We start from the raw sequence: 5,688 nt of genomic DNA on the forward strand, positions 1-5,688 counted from the left end.
AAGAGTACAGATGTGTACTAATAAACAGTACAAGGATCAGTTCTGGTACCAGTAAAAGCCCATCCCGAACACAATACAGCTGCTCAGGTGATCGAGATATAAAACATCCTCAGCTGATCAGTCCTGATCCTGTTTGGAAGCCAAGTCAAAATTTCTAACCCAACTCTGCTCATGTTGTGTCAAAGGAAACAAGCTAATTCAACATTTCAGGCCTTTTATATGCACACAAAACACTAAAGATTTTTTTCTCTCTGATTTTAACCTCACGTTTGTTAAAATCCTTGTTAGTGAGCACTTGTGCTTTGCCAATGTAATCCATCCACCTGACAGGTGTGGCACATCAACATGCTGGTTAAACAACATGATTTTGACACAGTCCATTGGACTGGACCACTCTAAAATGTGCAGCTTTATCTTAAACATCTAAACAAAAGACATTTAGGCACTGAGGTACACACGTCACATGACCTGGGTTACAAATGGGCATTTTTTTGGTCACACAAGCCCCCAAGTTACTGAGGATACTGACAGGAACACGAACACGCTGTGGTACACGCTGATCCAAAGCATCCCAAACGTGATCAGTGGGTGACATGTCAGCTGAGTCTGCAGGCCACGCAACAACTGGGATTGTGTACACATCCTTGCAACATAAGGTTTTGACAACATGAAGTGATGGTGGCAGATGAGTGGTACCACAATGGGCCTCAGGATCTCTTCATGGTATCTCTGTGCATTCAAACTGCCATCACTTCCTGTCTGTCTGCCAGCTTTTATTTCTCATCCTCAGACTTTGTTATGGACATCTGTGTGTGAGTGCTGTGCCTTTAACCTTCAAGTGAGCAGAAAATAACATTTAGAATGAGCTCACACTGGTCTCAGTTCATTTCTTTGTTACTGTACAGCTGTGTGTGAGTGTGTCCATGCATCAAACTGTGGGAGTGATACATACACTCAATGAAATGTCTAATTTACATGCACAAATTAACTTCTGCATCTCTGTGTCGCTCATTCATTCAATCAACTAAAACATCCATTTGGACAGAAAAGGCTTCACACGAGCTGCAACACCAACAGACCTGAAGGCTCTCAGAGCAGACACGTCATTACATCCACCAAAGGCTGAATGTGCTCTCACAGAGACACAGAGACCTCACTGAAGACAAACACCCCTTCTGTTAAGAAGGAAACAAATTAGATTAAAATGACAAAAGTGTCCAGAGTCTCATGTTGAGTCAGAGGTGAAGAACTTCACAGGAAAGATGAAAGAAAACACCATGCAGACTACATGTTTTGGCACCTGCAGAACATCTCACTCACAGTTTCAGAATAATCTTGCTGATCAGATAAAGTCTGACTGCAGCAAAATTAAGTAATTTCTAATGACAATCCCTCCACATAAGTCACGAAACAGCGAGCTCACTTTCCTCTTTCACTAATGCGACTTTGTTTCTGCCAGGAAAAAAGAGAAAACACCAGAGGAGCTGAAACAGAGACAGAGGAAGAGGAGCACACACTCTGCAGCTCTGATGAAGGATGAATTTCTCCTCCCTGAATCAACCCTGAAGTCCTCTGCAGCCAAAGAAAAGACGTCATGTTTTACATGTTTCTACTGTCAGGGAGTCCCGACCCACCGAGACCGAATCACCACAAGATGTGAGCATCACTGAAGCATAACTTTTACAGCAAATGATCTGCTGAAACCTGCAGCAGGGGAGGAACATGAGGATGTTTGTTTGTCAACTTTGAAATAAAAATAAAAACTGACAAACATGGCTCAATATCACCCAATGTCACAGTGCAAATACATGCTAAAGACAGAGGAGGTGGAACAGCGAGCCACCTGTGAGATTAAAACTGATGCTCAGTACAAGACAAAACAACAAAACAACAGCCTGATTAAATACTTAAAGAAGACAAGAAAAAAACACACAAAACACAAGATGAGTGTTTCCGACACAAAGGCTGAACCTGGCTCAGTATATCAGTGTCATCTTCTGCACCATTTTATCCTCCATCTCTCTTGTTCACTGGTTGCACTTTCAAAAGCCAGCAGAAAACAGAGTCAATGTCCAAATCAGCTGAAGACTGAGAAGACAACAAGTTTAAAGAAGCTCTGCGGCAAGATGGACGTCACCGCTGGCCTCAGAGGAAACAACGGCTCAGCCACGGCTTCAACATTTTACTGTCAGCCATGTGCAGCTGAGTGCAGCTGTTCTTTCTCTGACATTTTAGTGTGAGAGCTGGCGATGGGAATCTTAACTATTCAGCTCTGCTGTGTTCCTTCTCTCCTGAACAGCAGATCAACATTCAAGGACATTATTTTGTACCGAGTGCTAAAAGATACACAAAGAGAGGCCATGTGAGCTCAGTCAGCACCTGGAATTCAGCTCTGCTCTGGTCCTGGTGTCTCTGGGCCATCAGCTAACGATGATTTCCTCCTTAAACGCTCCTCCTTATCAACCCTCTGTCCTCTCTGACTGTGTGTTTATGTGTTGAGCTCTCGTGTTGGTGTGAAGCTGTGAAAAATGGCAGCTGCGACACAACATCGGATTCAGTCTGCTGCTCCAAAAGCCATCGTGGAAAACAAACCTTAATCGGACCCGGACGTCATTAAAAGGATCACGTGAGAGCTTCTTCTAAGAACAATTCTGCTCAGCTGCTGACTCAAAAGCTGGACGTTCCTTCAGCGTGTTGGCACCACAGCACAGCCCAGCAGTCACAAGTTTTCAGAGCAAATAAAACATGGAAGAAAACATCAACTGAAATGTCTCAAACCTCCAGCATCAAACAAACTGTCCATCAGCAGGCTCAGAAATCCCATCAGCTCACTAAAACACGACTACATTTCTGTTGGAGCTTTGAATGAAGCTAAACCACAGAACAAGGAATCAGTGGATTTCATTTATCCCGACTGTTTGGAACATACTGAGCACCAACATGGCCGGTGAAGATGTGCATTATGCTGCTGCACTGGTTAGTTTCTTCAAGCTGTGTCAACTCTTCACCACTGGGATCCACTGTAAGTGACATGAAGTCAAGCTGAGCACAGCTTCTGCTGTATGTGAAGAAGAAAAGCTTTAACAGCTGCTCTTCAAGCCTCCAGGGGCCGAGTGTCTGACGAGAAAAGACATTACAGTGTGGAAAACCACTTCAGGGCTCATTATACGTGACAATAGTCACAAAACAGAGACTTACTTCATCTTCTGTTTTAAATAAACGCAATCAGCAACTTCTATGAACTCACAGCCCACCAAACAAACACGATGTCAATCCAGTTATTTAGAGAATTTGAAGGTACGAGTGAGAGCTGAAGGCCTTTATCTTCGTCTGACACCTCAGCTTGCTGACTTGGTTTGAAATGAGCACAGAAATACTGGAGGTCCAATACTGTAAGTGCTGACCTGACGAACAGGTCAGTTCTGCTTTAAACACTGACCCTGAACACCTGATACTGTTTTCTCAGCCAGTCTGATTTCCTCATGAAGTCAAACTGAGCAGCTGATCGATCACTTTACCAAACATCCACCATTCATTTCAGAGCTGCTGTACTTACAGTCCGGTGAGCGTCATCACTTACTGCTGACATTTAATTACAAAAGGAGACGAGAGAGAAGTCGTGAAAACTAAATCTTTCTTATCCTCCGCCCTTCTTCATTCACCACACGTATGACACACACTCCACACTAATACGACCGCTTGGCAGCACGAGAGCAGCACCAAAAACCATCCAATAAGGCCGACTGATCCAATCTACAACGCAGACATCATGAGGCAAAGTGAGAAGAGGTGAACTGAAGACATGAACGCATTTCAAGGCTTACAACCAAAATGTGAGAGGCTGACGTTTGTCCTGTTACATGTGACACTGAACTACACACACACACACACACACACACTGTTCATCAGAGAGGCCAGCAGGCTGAATTCAGTGTCCCAGTGGAGCTGACAGCTGAACAGCCTCCACATGTTGGTGCAGCACCATCAGCCTCTCAGGCTGCTCTCTTCTCTCTGTGTGTCACACACTGATACTGCACATGAAGGCTGATGTCAGATCAGCTCAGCTCCACTCATCACTAACTTGATTTGGAGCAAACAGTGAGCAGCACAAAGTCTCGGGCTTCTCCACGAGGAGGTCTCTCTGTCACCTCAGCTGTTCCCAGGAAGGGAAGTCACTTCACATACCTTCAGAACTCGAGTCAGCAGCAGACGGACAGAAGCACAATAAACATCCACGGTAGCTGTCATTTCGCTCTCAGCTCCGCTGTTTCCTAGTGGAAAACGCCAGGACATAAAATGAAAAGAATGAAACGATCCCTTGCCTTGAAATCCAAAGAGGAAAGCGACGCCGGGGATCCACACGGTGTGTATCCAGAAGTAAAGCATGGTGTCCTGTAATCAGGTGCAAAAGCTCCGCGCTCTGCCCGACGAAGCTCCGTCTCCAGCGGTTAATTTCCAGAAGAGAAAGTGCTGCAAATGAAGCCGAGCGGAGGAAGAAATCCCAGTCTGAACGGTGCTGATGAACACAAGAGCTGGAGACTCGGTCACTGCTCCATCTGCTGCTTTCACACGGACAGCAGCGACCCCTGCCGACACTCACCCACAGAGGGAGAGACTGGGTGTGTGTGGAAGTGAGAGTGTGTGCTCAGTGTGTTTCTACCAAAGCACAGTTTCAGCTCCAGCACTGACAGCAGGACGAATCAGAGTAAATCCAACACATTTCATTCAGCAGCACAGCCACGATGTTTCACTCTTTCTGCCTCTCAGCAGGTTTCTGCTGGACACAGGAGTCAGTGAAGAGGAAGAGAGATGAAGGCAACACGAGCCTGTCACAAGCTTCTGCCTTTAAAATGAACGTCAAACCAACTGAGGACAAAAGCTGAAGATGACAGCTCGTGTGGAAGGTTTGCACATTCAGAAAACCTCGAATTTTGCTTTTCTATTTTTGACGTTTAGCCTAATGAAAACCTAAAAAGGTCCTTGTAGTGTATCTATAGGAGCTGCTGAGGCCCGTTTGCACCAACACGTGTTAGAGTTCCAAGGGGGTCCAGCTGGTCTCACTGCAGAGATCCAGTTATCTGTGTGCATACGCACGTGGTGTTTCAGCCCACCTGACAGAAGATTTATTACACTTCTCACAGAGCCACACAGGCTGTTGCTTTAGTTTTTCTGTTGAACTCCAGCTGCAGTGAGAGCATCGACAGAAGCTGTTTGATAGAAATCTGCTTCTACTCAGAGCTGATGAGGAGATTTTATCTCTAAATGTGCCAACATTAAAGCTTCGGTCTGAATGTCCCCACATGTTAATATTAAAGCAGACGTCTCTGCTGTGGATGTACATGACCTGTCCAGACTTCACCAGGTCACACTGAAGTGATCTGGATGCAAAGATGACAGCAGAACAGGTGAGGAAGTGGAAACAGATGAAATGGAGTCAGCTGTTCACTGTTTTCTGCACACCACAATGTGGTCTGATTGAATTGTAGGCTCAAACGACTGGGGTTCCATCGAGAAGATGAAGGTTCATGAATCAGCGCTGACTCATGGAACATGTGGTCAGTAAACAGCAGCAGTAACGACACGTCCTGTGGACGAGTTTCATCGTTTGACTGTTCTGTTCAGTAAAAGCTGATCCTCAGGGAGATAAACTGATCATTTTATGCTCCTAATAATAAACGTTTGTCTCAC

Source organism: Scatophagus argus, chromosome 5 (assembly GCF_020382885.2).
Source record: "Scatophagus argus isolate fScaArg1 chromosome 5, fScaArg1.pri, whole genome shotgun sequence".
Lineage (NCBI taxonomy): Eukaryota > Metazoa > Chordata > Actinopteri > Scatophagidae > Scatophagus > Scatophagus argus.